The sequence below is a fragment of the Sinohyriopsis cumingii genome, chromosome 16 (assembly GCF_028554795.1).
Source record: "Sinohyriopsis cumingii isolate HCF-2022 chromosome 16, ASM2855479v2, whole genome shotgun sequence".
Taxonomy (NCBI): Eukaryota; Metazoa; Mollusca; class Bivalvia; order Unionida; family Unionidae; genus Sinohyriopsis; species Sinohyriopsis cumingii.
Genome location: NC_142976.1, coordinates 45,226,769 through 45,243,720, shown reverse-complemented (window position 1 = coordinate 45,243,720; position 16,952 = coordinate 45,226,769).

Genomic DNA, 16,952 nt, shown 5'->3' with positions numbered 1-16,952 from the left:
ATGTTTTCTTTTGTCTGTCTGTTTATCTTTTGTTAATTTTGTCTTACTTGCCCCTTGTTAAAATGGTAGTCACGTTTTGTAAAAATGCGCCATGCACCAGTGCAACGAGACTTCAATGATCCTGAACAAGATAGCAATGAATTAAATTGTATCTTTCATTTATACACGGTGCTCCTATTCATTTTTCCATCGCAATAATAAAGATGATTAATTATGTGCGAATTGTATGTTAAGCAGATTCTAGGGTTCAACGCTCTCAAAGTTCAATGGCGGCTATCTACGTCACGTTATTGTCATCATGGTCACTAAAGGGAACGAGCAAATTAATCCTTAATTAACCCCCAAAAAACCTGATAGAATATTTATCCTTGTTTTTCTCATTGATTTTTGTACACGCAACCAGCTGCTTCAGCATTAAGTGGGTGTAAAATAGGGTCAATATAATTTAGTCAACTTTTAATAGTTCTTATTTAAGATCATCATATTTTCAAACGCTAATCGGTAAATAACGTCTTCACATAAGGTCAGGATCATTCTTAACTTCCTGAAATAAATAAATAAATAAATAATAATAATAATAATAATAATAATGAGAACATTATTATTGTTGTTATTACTATTGTTATTATTAATATTATTATTATTATTGTTGTTATAACAATCATGATAATGATGATGATGTTGAGTAGAAGAAATGCGATTTGTAATTGAAAAGAAAGATTTCAATAGTGAAAACCTTTCATAATGGCGGACCTTCGAATCCACAATATGCGTTTTAATTTCATTTCAATAGAAGTATGGCAAAATATATTATTATTATTATTATTATTATTATTATTATTAACAATATTATTATTATTATTATTATTTAAAAGCTACAATTTACCCTGATATACGATTATTATTATTATTATTAGTAGTAGTAGTAGTAGTAGTAGTAGTGGTAGTATTTGCTTTCAAGCTACAATTGATCCTGATATACAATTATTATTATTATGATTATTATTATTATTATTGACAAGTGATAATATTCCCTGATACAAATTCATTCATTATAATCGTCGATAGATAATGATAATATATATATATATATATATATATATATATATATATATATATATATATATATATATATATATATATATATATAAATTCAAATAAAATAACATTTTAACTATGAAATAAACTTTTTCCAAGTAATTTCCTTTTGTTGAGTTTGTGATTGATAATTTTTGGAAAATTCCATGTATAAATTCGTATTTTTAGCGCAGCGACAGTGAATGTTATGCCGAAAGTTGAACGACAGGAATGCACACACACACACACACGCACATATATATATATATATATATATATATATATATATATATATATATATATATATATATATATATATATATATATATATATATATATAACTTGACCGACGTGTATGCAGAAAACGGTCAGATGTTGCTAGGTGTAGGAAACAGCATTAAATTTAAACAAATGTTTATTTTGTTGCATTTTTCTTACTATCAAAAATTGCCTAGCTTGTGAACATTTGATCAAGACAAACGTTTTAATGTTTGTTGATATACGCGCTTGCCATGCACGTTAGATATAACAAGAGCAAAGCAAATTTGCAGAATCAAATTCACTTCTATGTTAAGAACTTTGCATTCTTTGTAAATACCGACAGTTTATTTACGGATGATATCTGAGGATCATAATACAAATCTAGATTCTAATCGTCAGGTTAAAGAGAGCTGCGACAAACTAATACACATGAATGCATCCTGCTTGCAATGTGTCGCGCCCCGTGCAGTTGAGCAGAGAAGAGGTTGGAGTGTTGCCACTACGATACAGAGAAGATGTCGGAGTGTTGTCAGTATGGTACAGAGAAGAGTCGGAGTATTGCAACTATGACACAGAGAAGTGGTCGGAGTGTTCCAACTATGATGCAGAGAAGAGATCGGAGTGTTGCCACTATGATACAGAGAAGAGTTCGGAGTTTTGCCACCATGATACCGAGAAGAGGTCGGAGTGTTGCCACTATGATACCGAGAAGAGGTCGGAGCGTTGCCGTTATGATACAGCACAATAATTTACCTCAACGTTAGCTTGACAAGGATTCAGAATGGCCTGGTGTCATAAATCGGCGAGCCAAGCAAAGCTTCTGAGGCTAAATGAATGACACATTCAATTTCATTAATCACCAGACGATTAAATGTCACCCTTTCTGAATAAGTTAACATATATATGGACATAGCGAAACATATCAAGGGCATGTGCTCTTCCGACGGTGGCAAGCATTAATCAAATAAAGATTATACTTGTCTCATGTATTGGACCTTGTGTAACATTGGCCTGAGGAGAACAATCAGTCGTTCAAAATCCCTGATCCTTAATGAAATGCCCTGAGTTCGTTCGGAAGCACTGAAACAAAAATAATGTTCTTCCGATTAGCGAAATCAGACCGAAGTTTCAATTCATTTGGGAAATTCTGGTCTCAAATTAATTATAAGCTTTTATTTATCCAGTTATTGAGAAGAGGTAACTGTTTAAAAGTCAGGGAAAATGGCCATGATTTTTCATCGTTATGGTAACTCTTGAAAATCAAAGACCAACAAAGTTATCACCAGTTGTCACAACAACAGCTCTTCTTCGCTTACTTGTTGAAACAAAAAGTGTTAAGAAACTTAGCCTGGGCCACAATTTTTTAAAGTGCAGCCCGAGAGCAACTTTGGTAATTGCTTAACTCAAAGCAGTTTGTGGAGATAACAGTCAAATAGTCAAGCAGGGATGGAAACTCATGTAATCCAGGAATATATATATAAAACTACAGTGAAACTTCGATTTTGAAAAATTACAGATCCCAAAATGTCTCCCCGGGAAACCCTTTCACGCAAAATCTATTGCAGTTCTTCTGTTGTCAGAAGTATGACCACTATAAAGATCAAAACTAACGAAAACAAGGAGACTATCGTAATTCGTTATGACAAGAACAAATTTGTTTTGTGATTAACCTCGCGTGCTCTAGAGACGTACTATATGGGAACTCGAAAATGAGGTCCGACGTGTGAAACAGGAGAACGCATGTTGTTTCTCCGAGACCAGAATGTTTGTGGAGGCCACTAAGCACAGATAAGGCGGAGAATAAATCCTCCAAAAAATTATATCTATTCCCGGACTGACATTACTTGGCTAGAGAATGAGAGCAAGTTTACAGTCTTTATACCTCTCAGACATGTGCGGGCAACAACGGAAATCTTGAGAGAAGGAGAAAAAACAAATAGCCAATGTAACAATATGACCGAAGGAACCGCTTACACTACAAGCAATTTACAGGTAAGAACCTGACAACCAAAGAAATTGGTGTGTGTGTGTGTGTGTGTGTGTGTGTGTGAGAGAGAGAGAGAGAGAGAGAGAGATTATAATTTTTAACGGAGCTTTAACAATTTTTCAGTCATGTCGCTACGATGTCTGCAGTGTTGCAGTTTATAGTGATGCCTAGCACTGGGGCATCATGCCGCACACATGTAGCATGATGTCCCACCCAGTCACATTATCCTGACACCAGACCGATCAGTCCTAACACTAACCTCATAATGCTAAGCGCGTAGCGAAAATGGTAGCAATCCACCGCTCCTACTGGTCTGATAAACAGTGTAACACAAAACAAACTTTTCTGTCGAGAATCCGGGTAAATTGGAAGAATCTAAAATGAAGCAAACTGCTGGCTCCGCTAGAAATGCTTTCTACAAACAAAATACATAGCAAATAAAAGAATGTACTAGATTTTCGAATGGGTCGAACGGTAATCTGAAACTCCTCAGTAAAATTTGAAGTCTAGAAAGTATGGACACTGCAGAATCCTCTTGTACATGTCATGAAAATCTCTCCGACGTCTAGTATTGCAGGAATTCCATAGATAGGTCTGACACAGTAATACAACTAAATTACCGATGTTTAAAATCTGCCACCTAAACAACATGGGCTGGTAGCTTTCAAACCTAAAAGGTAAAGGAGTGATAGGAATTGAAGATGGCACATTAGGCAACGATTTAGCCTATCTTCGAATCAAATCTGATAGTGGATCATTTGGACAACGTAGTGGATCTACTGCCGTTATTTACAAAGTTACTACAGAATGACGGGGGGGGGGGATAAAATGCCAATTAAGTCATGTATGGTTTGATGATACTTACGAAACATTACATTAAGGGACGGAAAGTGGTTTTCAAAATCTCATATGCGATGATAACAAGGGAAAATATATGTAAATACCGTATATACTGCGCTATATTCTTCAGCATTATCGAACACTTGAAGAAATATTAAGAATTATTCACGACCGTTCCAAGATTCTCAAATACATTGACCGTAGCATTCTCGAAATACTCTTCAAACGAAAACTGTTCTGTGAATGTCGATCCGAAAATGAAAGGCTCATATATATTATCAAATCTGCAAATGCTGCAGATTACAATATACCATTCGTTCTCAAATATCTCTCAGATCTCCCATCTCTCGTCCCACTCTATCCGTGCTATATAATACCCAGCATCCAGTTATGAAACGCTTTGGTACATCTTGCAATAAGGAAATATATTTTTTCAATACAATTTTAGGAAACGGGCACCTTCCTGAGATAATTACATGAAACAACAGTGTTATTATTATATAAATCTGTAAAAGAACCTTCCAAATATTGTCTGATATCTATTGCAAGCTATATTTGATATATTTACGAAAGCATGAAGTGATTGACAATTACCGACCCTTCAGGTATCTAAATCCAACAACCACCTATCAAGCCTTCAGTGTAGATTCAGACGCCAGATAAGCACAACGGACCATCTTGTCAGACTTGGCAATAAATGCAGACTTTTTTTGTGGAACGGAACATAGAATACGTGCACTCTGAGTTAATTTGATCTCTTCTAATGACCTTGGGCTGAATTATTCTAACTACGCATGGAGATAGGAAACCCGTCAAAGGTTGCCTCAGCGTTAATAATTGGAAAAATAGTTGTTATCTTGTCGAGGTCACGTTCTATCCGTAGGGAAGCGGATATATAGTTATGAAAGGTTAATATATATATATATATATATATATATATATATATATATATATATATATATATATATATATATATATATATATACGAATTCATTGCCTTAAAATAAGTAACAAAACGAGCGAAAATCAAAGAAGTTTTGAAAAATTGAGAATATAATTTATTTAACTAAAATACAAAGTAAACAACTAATATAACTTACAGTATGGTTAATGAAATCCATAAGTCCTGTATGTTCTAGCTCACATATATCACTTATCTCTTGTCAAGCATTTCGTTAGTTTTGTTTTCTTCGTGTTAACTTGAAATTACATACAAATCATACAAAATCATTATCAATGTAAAGCAATTGAATGTATGTCGTTCAAGCAATAATCTAGATATAATGTGAAGCTCAGTTTCCTCTTCTTTGTTGTTACGAGTAATGTTAGGCAGAAGGACTTAAAATGAGAAACTCTTGAAGGATTATCAATGTGATATCATTTAAGCACGGTGTTCAGCCACATAAATGAAATTCTTGCCAAATAGAAATCGTTTGATTTTCCGATGTTTACCTGATCTCTTCCTGTAACATCAGAGTTTGTGTCAATTAATCAGCCTAATATATATTTGTGTATATGTCGTTCATTGAAAGGGTACTACTCAACTACTGTCCATTGCATATTCGTATACTAAATGGCATTACTATGACGTGTTAACAGATTCATCTTGTTTGAGATACGGCTTATAAATCAAACTGCATTCCACAATTACCTATATGTAATTTTCATAGATTATAAGCAATGGAAACATCAGTGCGGTAAATTGTTATGATTCCAAAATCACTGCATTGGTTATCAAAATCCATAGTAAAATGTTTAAGTTTTACGTAGTCAAGAAGTCCTCAAGAAATATTCCCGTTCTTCAGACAAAGTTAAAGGAAATCTGGGCGATATGTCGTGGAAATAAGTCACTGTAAATTGATGAATAGAACATGCTTTGAGTTGCCGATGCATCGCTTCACGTAATAATCTCAAGCAAGTCGTGGAATAAAGCCTCCATTTTGCTGCAGAATTTATAGCCACACTAAAATCTTTGAAGTACTTTGAAACTTATTAACAAAGCAAAGTTGAAGATCTTTTCCGAATCACCTTCCACACCAAAAGCCTTTCGACAACATTAAATGTTACTGAAACATAATTTGCTCATGCAGTCTGGGAAAATGTGAGTTGTACTGGTGGATGTGTGTTCACAATGGCATTATTACAATGAATAGGCCAATAAAGCAGCCGAGTTGCCACTCAGTCATCCATATATGCATCGAAGAGTCCATATACTTCAAATATTATATCAATCAGCATATTCGATATGCTAAGACAAATATGTGGAATGTAAAATTGCAATCACAAGCTTCGGGATATCAAATCTTTGAAAACAGAACGGCATTCGTCATATAGAGCAACAGCAGATATCATGTGTTATTATGCCGATCATATATAATGACAGGTTATTATGCTGATCAAATATAATGACACACCTGACTCTTACTTACCTCCTGTGGGGTGAACCGCGAATAGATTGAATACCCCGCCAGTGCCTAGTGACAATGGAGCAACTCCTTTTTGAGTCTTCTACTTCCACACTGAAAGAAACATTTTTGGACCCAGTTGGGGAACTGAATGATTATATACCACCTGTGCAAATCTTGGACGGATTGAGCGAATATGGTGTATGTGCAAACCATTATTCTTGTTCTTAATCCATATATTTATTTTCGAATATATTTTACATAATTTTAGCATTGCTATCTTTGATCTTCTTTTAGTGATCCTTGCTTACACTAAATGGTAATATTTATCTTCCTCAAAAGTGTGTTTACATGTACAATTCTTCGTTGTAACAATTTTAGCACTTTCTTTTTAACGCCCATTATTGTTCTGGTGTGATGATAAATCCTGATCCGTCCAATACATGGACATTGTCAAGTAGACATGTAGAACCCTTACGAACTACCTTGTGCTTCGTAGATACTATAATGTTCTCTGCTTGCACACGGATATGAAGTTGTTTTATTTAAATTGCTAAAAGTGACTTTGATAGGGTGGACACATAACATTGAAGATGATCTTTGTCAATCCTTAGCACATATTGCAACAACCAACTGTTACCAATCGCTAAAATTAAATTATTTGAAGATTTGCTTCCACGAATGTGATCACATAATTTACGTTGTCAAGTCTGTATCTCCCTGCAAAGCCCTCTTTCATTTTCTATGCTTTTTTAGGCTGTTTTAGCTCACATATACAACATATCTCTTGTGAAGTATTTCAACAGTTCTTCACTACAAACATGCTTCCAAAATAACGTTTTTTTTTTAAAGCTAGTACTTAGATAAATGCATATTTTTGGAGCCCCAATGACATCCCAATTCTGCCTGCTTGGGTTCTAGTCTCGGGCGTGGACAGTGTGGGAATGTGAGAATCTTGTCACCAACTTCCCTTGGGTCGGAGGATCTTTTCGTAGGTTTTACGGGGATCTTCATCTATCATTTATACTGATCGCCATGTATCGCCGATCATGTACTACAAACATGGCGTTAAACCCACCACAACAACTGCTTATTTGTCCAAAAGAGGAGATATATTTCGAAGATGAAAAGAAGTGACTATGAACATTTATAATAATGATTGTGAAATGAACAATGATGTCAACAGTTAGTGCGTCACGAAGGATGGAAAATTCGATTATACCAAATCTTAGAGCGTCAGTCTAAGCTAGAAACAGACTATTCGCTTGTAAGGTTCATTCACCAGCTGTGAACCGGAATGACAAAGGATGATACATTATGATAAATTAATTTGCAGGTTTTATGCTGTTAACGTCTTTATCTTTATCTTCCAAATATTGCATTTGTAGTATTAATATATCTTTAAGAAACTATTTCAAAACCAATATTAATTCGTTACATTTAATTTGCATTGATTTTGTTCAAACATTTCATTTTGGAAAGGACAAAAAAAAAGTAATTTGCACTAGCAATATGCTTTAAAGTTGCAACGAGCATAATTTTAAATGAAGCCATGAACCATTCAAAAAGCATCACTCTTACCAACCAAATTGTATTCCAGTTCAATTTTTATCTATCTCATTTTCTCGTTGTATGTCTCTTCTCCATCATACGCAAGTATAATAATGTGTTATCTGCTTCATTTTATGTGTATTGTCATTTGTCTTTTTGTCTCGCAAATTGATTGTGTATGTAAATGGTTTTGACAATGTTACTGTTGATTATCTAATGACTGTGCTAAGCAACAATGATATTATATATCATATAATAAGAGACAAAACACTTTAATGCAAAATAACTTTATGATCCAATAATTTACTACAAAATAATCATTTTTTATACAATGGCTACTAATTATTGAGTATGGTCCGGAACGGAAATAGTTTTCTCCGTGATGGTTCCATTATTTATTTGTAATTTGCCCATGCTTGTTTTTTGCACAGTATGGCTGTTATTTTCTTTTGTAATTAGATTATATTCTGGGACCAAATGATAATTATTGTGTTCGCCGTCTTGATATTTTAGGATACCTCTAATGGGCAACCAGTGGCACAGTCTTAAGGGACAAAATGACATCAGTTAAATATATTTACCTTCAACATAAAATCTTCATTCAGAGTTGTCAAACCATCCCATGGGCATAAAGTTATTCAGTACCGTAATTGCAAACATGATGGTTCTTTTGATGGATCGTAGTTTTTATCTCCTTTAAACCAGTGAATATAAATGACTCCAAAATCGGAATAAAAATGATTTACAGGTTCTCTGTTTTTATAAACGGTTTATTGCGATTTTATTTCGTGGAGACTCCACGTGACGTAGTGCACCGTGACGTCACCTCCCCTGTAATGTATTTTCCCACTGTCCCTAGACAGGCCCAATACATTGTTATCCCTCTATTGTCCCACCCATGTTAAAATTCCCCATGTTAAATTTCCATTGTCCCCAGTGTACAAACCCACCCACCCCAGTTTAACACTAAAGTCACATTGTCCCTCGGGTATCCACATTCACTATTCTGTCTTCTAAACTCAGAAAGCGGAAAATCTATTGGGAAATAGGAGCTTGTTTAAAGCAAATTAAACAAACAAGTGTTCTCTAAGAAACGTTAGTCTAGCATAACCAGTAGGATGAAGAAATGAACAATCTTTAAATGTGGGCATATAACAGGTATATAAGTAATAACGTTGTACGGCATCTCTTAGTCGCTTCGAGCCTTATGTTCGGAGAAAACGTAAAAATGAAGACTTGTGCCAAACTACTTTAGGAAAACTCGTATATATATTCGCACAAGAAAAGATTGATAACGGTGCAAGCTAAAAACGGCTTCCTAGCGCTTCGGGCTAAACAAGCTCTTCGTCGGGAAAAACAACAATTATCATATACGAAACAAACATTTAATACAATAATCTACGAAAAAGTCTAATCTCCTACTTGTTAGGACCGCTAAGGGAAATCTGCGACAAGAGCTAAAATACTACAATAGCACATAGCGAAACCGTATGTTTTGACCTAATTCAAAGGTAAGATTAGATTTTTTTCATGTATGTCAAACTCTCCATGCGTTTTTAATTGTAGTATCCAGTATCGTTCAATTATTTAACAAACGTATTGAATGGCACAGATCATACATGTCAGAAGATAGCTCGACATCCTAAATTATGATGGATCGTATAGTTAACATTGTAGCAAGATAACCTGGTGGGATTTCGTGTTTACAACAGAATACTTTTGATGGTGATACAAGTACAGTTTGAATGGGAAAAGAATAATGATTAACACATGCGTATAATATCTAAATAATGGATCAATTAACATAATTCACTAAATGATGAAAATATAAATAAATGACCTTACACAGAACAAGGACAGGGGTGAATGATTCACAGTAATTTCACAAAGAAAGGATGATGTGTTTCACTAAAATAGTAAAACTGATATTTTACTCATATAGTAAAAATGTATTCACTCAAATAGTGAAAATGATGACAACAAAGGAACAGAAGTACAAAATATCTTTACAGCCCCAATAACACACTGGGTATTACAAACCGAAAAGATTAGCCCACGGCTAAAAAAGGACATGTATGGAGTTACACACTCCTTAAACAGCACACATGGCTACCAGTCACACTAGTCAATCAAGCAGTCAGTATTCCAGGCTGGTCAAGTAATCAATCAATGCCCACCAATCTCGGTCAGCAATGCCCAATGACCTGCTACTCGACCAGCAACACTGTTTACTCATCTCTACTGCTGCTAAGGTTCAGCTTCACGGGTGCTATGGTCAACTTCTATGATTAGCTCTGCAGCTAGTACCACGTGGACTCCGATCACTCCAATTACTCTGGTCACTCTGATCACTTTGGTCAGCGATACAGCTGCGACTCCCATCACTCTGGTCACACTGGTCACTCTGGTCAGCTATACAGCTGAGACTCCCATCACTCTGGTCACTCTGGTCATCACTCTGATCACCCTGGTCAGCTCTACAGCTGAATATGTGCAAGTCCTTAAAGTAGACCGCTCACTGACAAGACGCTCTGTAATGTAAAGATTTTGACCTACGGTGAAGTATTAATATACAGACGATGCCGCAATACATCGTCTGTGCGCTGGAAGTATTCGGTTCTTGTGCAATATACCTAAATCACCCTTGGGTATCGTTGTACACAAAAAACGAAACCCGAGTGCATGTATATAATAAATAAACGGATTTATACAATTCAGTGACAAACACCTGTTATCGAATTTCTGAAAGATTTGGTCATAGACATTTGTTTTCAAATTATGTAACGCTTGTCTTTGCAAATGTATGTGTCTGAAATATGTGGTCTTGTATGAACTTCTTAAATTTGGAAAGAGAAACTTCAAGATTTTCACAAGGTTAAACATCCGATCTGCCGTTTAAGAAAATAAATTTTGTGATGATGTTGAAGAGTACAATTGATAAAAAAATGAACATTTACATGAAAACTAAAACTACAGGTTTAAAAGACGATCGATAGATGATAGTTTCTGAGTATGGTCCTATTTGTCGAAATAATTACCTTAAATATGATTTGCTGAAATTTCTGGTCATAAAATATCAGGAGCCAAGACAATTTAAATAGCAATATTTCATAAGAATCAGGGTTTTAAGTTGGACCTTTGCACACATACTGAAATGTAAAGAGATACAGAAGATGGTGTAGAAAGAACAAAATAACATTCGATCAGTTAAACCTGTTATAATCTCAATCATGAGATTTAAATAGCGGTCATTGTTTAATTTATCAGCGGCTGATGGGGTTTCGACATTTCTAAAATAATTCTGTAACTTTCCCTTGGTTGGACTAGTGCATAACGTTACGTGGAGTCTACTACGAAATACAATCGCAATAGACGGTGTATAAAAAGAGAGAACCTGAAAATCATTTTTATCCCGATTTTGGAGTCATTTATATTCACTGGTTTAAAGGAGATAAAAACTACGATCCATCAAAAGAACCATCATATTTGTAATTACAGTACTGACTAACTTTATGCCCATGGGATGGTTTGACAACTCTGAATGAAGATTTTACGTTAAAGGTAATTATATTTAACTGATGTCATTTTGTCCCTTAAGACCGTAACACTGGTTGCCCATTAGGAGTATCCTAATATATCCAGACAGTGAACACAATAATTATACTTTTGGCCCCAGAATATAATCTAATTAAAAAAGCAAATAGCGCCATTATGTGCTAAAAGCAACCTTGCGCAAATTACAAATAAATAATGGAAGCATCACGAAGAAACTTATTTCCGTTCCGGACCCTAGCTGAATAATTAGTAGCCATTGTACAAAAACAGGATTATTTTGTAGTAAACTATTTGATAATAAATAAAGTTATTTTGCATTAACGTGTTTTGTCTCCTATTATATGATATATAATATCATTGTTGCTTAGCACAGTCATTAGATAATCAACAGTAACATTATCAAAGCCATTTACATACACAACGAATTTGCGAGACTAAAAGACAAATGATAATACACATAAAATGAAGCAGATAACACATTTTTATACCTACGTACGAGGGAGAAGAGACATAGAACTAGAAAGTGAGGCAGACGAAAATTGAACTGGAATACAATTTGGTTGGTAAGAGTGGAGCTTTCTGACTGGTTCATGGTTTCATTTAAAATTATGCTCGTTGCAACTTTAAAGCATATTGTTAGTGCAAATGTCTTTTGTGTCCTTTCCAGAATGAAATGTTTGAACAAATACAATGCAAATTAAATGTAACGAATTAATATTGTTTTTGAAATATTTTCTTAAAGATAAATTAATGTTATAAATACAATATTTGGAAGATAAAGATAAAGACGTTAGCAGAAAGAAACTTGCAAATTAATTTATCATAATGTATCGTCTTTTGACATTCCGGTTCACAGCTGGTGAATGAACCTTACAAGCGAATAGTCTGTTTCTAGCTTAAACGGACGCTCTCTGATTTGGTATAATCGAACTTTCCATCCTTCGTTACCCATTTACTGTTAAAATCGTTGTTCATTTCACAATCATTATTATAAATGTTCATGGTCATAATATTTGAAGTATATGGAATCTTCGATACATAAATGGATGACCGAATGGCAGCCTCGGCTGCTTTATTGGCCTATTCATCGCAATAATCCCAGTGCGACCACTCAGCCACCAATGCAAAATACATTTTCCCAGATTGCATGAGTAAAATTATATTTCGGTAACATTTAATGTTGTCGAAAGGCTTTTGCTCTGGAAGGTGATTCGGAAAAGATCTTCAATTTGTTTCCTTAATAAGTTTCAAAGTACTTCAAAGATTTTAGTGTGGCTATAATTTCTGCAGCAAAATGGAGGCTTTATTCCACGACTTGCTTGAAATTATTACGTGAAGCGATGCATCGGCAACTCAAAGCATGTTTCTATTCATCAATTTACAGTGACTTATTTCCACGACATATCGCCCAGATTTCCTTCAATTTAGTCTCAAGAATGGGAATATTTCTAGAGGACCTGGTAAAACTTGAATATTTTAATATTGATTTTGATAACCAATTAAGTGATCTTTGGAATTATAACAATTTACTGCACTGATGTTTCCCTTGCTTCTAGGCTATGAAAAATATATATAGGAAATGGTGGAATGCATTTTGATTTATAAGTCGTATCTCAAACAAGATTAATCTGTTAACACAGCATATTAACGTCATTTAGTTTACTACTATGTAATTGACAGTAGTTGAGCAGTGCCCTTTCAATTGTTACATATATTTGATTTAATTTATATTTGATTTATGTAGTGTTTGATTTGATTAGATTGTTTGTGAGTTTTGGAATCTTATTTTATTTACATGTCAATGTAATGTAATTTTGTTTACTAGGAATTTGATATTTTCCAGAAATTTCAGGTTGACCTGAGACTTTTCTTAGATACCTAATAATAGAAACACTTGTTTCTATTTTTGGCTTAGTTCCTAGCCTTGATTGAGGGTCAGTATATATTAGACCGATGAATTGACACAAACACTAATGTCATAGGAAGACCTCGGGTAAACTTTGGAAAATCAAACAATTTCTATTCGACAAGGATTTCATTTCTGCGGCTGAACACCGTGCGTAAATGATATCACATTGAAAATCCTTCGAAGGTTTCACATTATATCTAGTGTGTCGCTTGAAACGAAATACATCCAATTGCTTTACATTGATAATGTTTCTGTATGCCTTATATATAAGTTCACGTTAACACGAAGAAAACAAAACTAACGATATCTATATTCTTATGTCAGTGTGGTCGAACTACATTTGTTGTGGCCCACGCTCGTAGCAAACGTCAGTTATGGAATAGGACTATTCGACCCTTTTCAAATTGATAGAACATCTAGGACTTAAGGATTTCATTCACCATACTGTAAGTTATATTAGTTTTTTACTTTGTATTTTAGTTAAATAAATTATTTTGACTTTTAAAAAACTTGTTGGTTTTCGCTCTTTTTGTTACTCCTTTTAAGGCAATGGATTAATATATATATATATATATATATATATATATATATATATATATATATATATATATATATATATATATATATATATATCTCCGCTTGCCTACGGATAAAACGTTACCTCTACAGAATAACAATTATTTTTCCAATTATCAACGCTGAGGCAACCCTTGATAGTTTTTCTATATTCATGCATAGTTAGAATAATTCAGCCCAAGGTCGTTAGAAGACATCAAATTAACTTAGAGTGGACGTATTCTAAGTTCCGTTCCAACAATAGGTGGCACATATCAGGTCTAATAGTTTGCTTTAGTTTTCCTTGTTTTTAATTATACGAAGATACTGAAAGGTCATGTGAAACTAGAATGACATGAAACAAATATGAACCATCAAGTTCGGCTCCTTATGTTTGCATAGCTTACTTAATAAGAACTGGCAAAGAAGTAAGTCTGCAGAAAAATTAATTTTTGAATAGCCTATGATTTTATGGTACAAGTTGTCATTAATTTAGAATCCTCCTTTCTTTTGGCAACTTGAGAATATGTGCAATGAATTGCCAGTAGGTATTTTCTAAAATTAAACCAACTTTGATCACTTATTCATTAAATGGAACACTAAGGCAATTGATTAACACACACACACACACACACACACGCACGCACGCACGTGTGACTGTGTGTGTGTGATTCTTTATCTTTATGCGCAACTTTGCATATTTGCATTTATCATTTATCCGTCCTGGATGGATACATATGAAATATTAGCTGTCTCGCATTAATTAACACAAAGCATAGTTTGTTGAAAGATCGTTTTGTTTTTCATTGGTGTTAAATATTCGAAAGCATGGTCAAAACATATACAAATGTGAGCATTTTTTTGTCTCTGGACCCATACCCTAAACAAGTTTCTTCGTTTAAGCGTCAATAATGCTAGTTTTACACTCTCATCTCCAGATAGTCTTCAGCCTATATCACGTGGGCAATGGTCTCACATTATTCTTCATTGCTCTAAGGCATCTAAGAATATGAATTCAGATTATTTGGAGTTTATTTCTACATACATTCTTCATATCTGTTCATAACCTCTGAATTTTGTTGATTCTGTAAATATAATGCAAACGAATGATTACAAACTTAAGTTTATGTAATATTTTAAATGCAAGAATGTCAGCACCCAAAATTAGTGCTCACGGGGACCTTGCTCGATTGTTTATGAAATTAGAAGGTAAATATTTGTTTGAAATAGGAAGTATTATGAATGGAATATTAACTTCATTGCATAAAGTAATGTATTTTCTATCATAAATAATATATTTCCCTCGTATCAATATTTCAACAGTTGATATGTATATTTTTCATATGGAGGGAAACATCTTTATTCAGTGGATGCTAAAATCTTGATGTTGTCAACAACAAAAAGACATGCATATAGCGAATGACAGTACTATCATGTACACTGTTTCATCCAAGTAAGGGATCGGGTGTGACCGGAATAGATTATACTTAGCAGAAGAAAAAGGACTGAAAACGCACAGTGTGCAAAATAGTTTACAGTTAGATTAAGCGCTTTTGACGCCCATTGGTATTTGTAAAAGGCTATTAACCAAAAAAGACCAACAATGCAAACAAAAAACATTAAAATAGTTTTGAATTTACGAAACTTTGAATGAATATGTATAATGGATATTGTTTGTAAATGTTAGATTTCGCACTTAACTGGTTTTGACTCAGATGATGAATTTGCTTTGTGTTGCTTTATATATCTGTTTGTTAACCTTAAAAACAATGCGATTAAGAAATTTGCAATACAAAATACCTTCACCATATTGTTTTATTTAATATTATTACTGTCAGAGATGGCGATAACAATACGTTTTCAAATTTAAGGTTTTGCTGTTCTTTCAATGTGGAGATCGAGTCCGAAAAGATGATGAGCTTCGTATTTTCGAGAGATATGAATGAAATGTAAACATTTAAATATGGCTCTATTTGTCCGCAATACAAAAAAGTAACAAAAGACCTAGGCTTATGTACATCTTCCGAACCGCCTGTGTACCGATATCCATGACATGCGGTTTTGGTATCATTGAATTTGCACTGGACGAAAATGAGGATCTTTTGATGATTTTCGAAATGATAATATTGAACTGTTATTGCTGAGGCTTTGGTAACCAAGGCAGTAATTTGGGAACATGGTTTTCTCTTTTATATATTTCAGAATCAAGACTAACTTATATGCCACAAAGTGAAACTAAAGTTGGCTTTTAGAGTTAACATTTTGGGCCGCAAAGAGTTACATGTGTGGGATTAAACAGATTTAAAGATACTCTGACAGTATTCTGATTATGTGTGGGATAAAGTGAATTTTCATTCGTATAACCGGGCAAGACCTTCCCATCCTCTCACCAATGTGTTTCGCCAATCGCATTCAATCCAAAGATTTTGTCATTTGTACTTGAAGCATCTAATATGTGCAAGTAACTTTAGCCCACAGTCAAAACCAAGTCATAAAATCTCCACTCAAACTGTGAAAAATGAACTGTCAAAATAGAGTTTGGATCCTTGGTCATAATGTTTAGTTATAAACCTACAAAATGTGGAGATGAAGACAGGGTCGCAGATTCTTAGACTTATGAAGATTAAGTAACACATTGTATAGTACTTCCATGTGGTGTAATTAACTTATTTTCCAAGTAAAAGAAACTGCCAAATATATGTTTCTTCTGTGTAAAAAAAGTCTGTATTTATTGCCAAGTCTGACAAGATGGTCAGTTGTGCTTATCTGGCGTCTGAATCTACACTGAATGTCTGATAATTGGTTGTTGGAT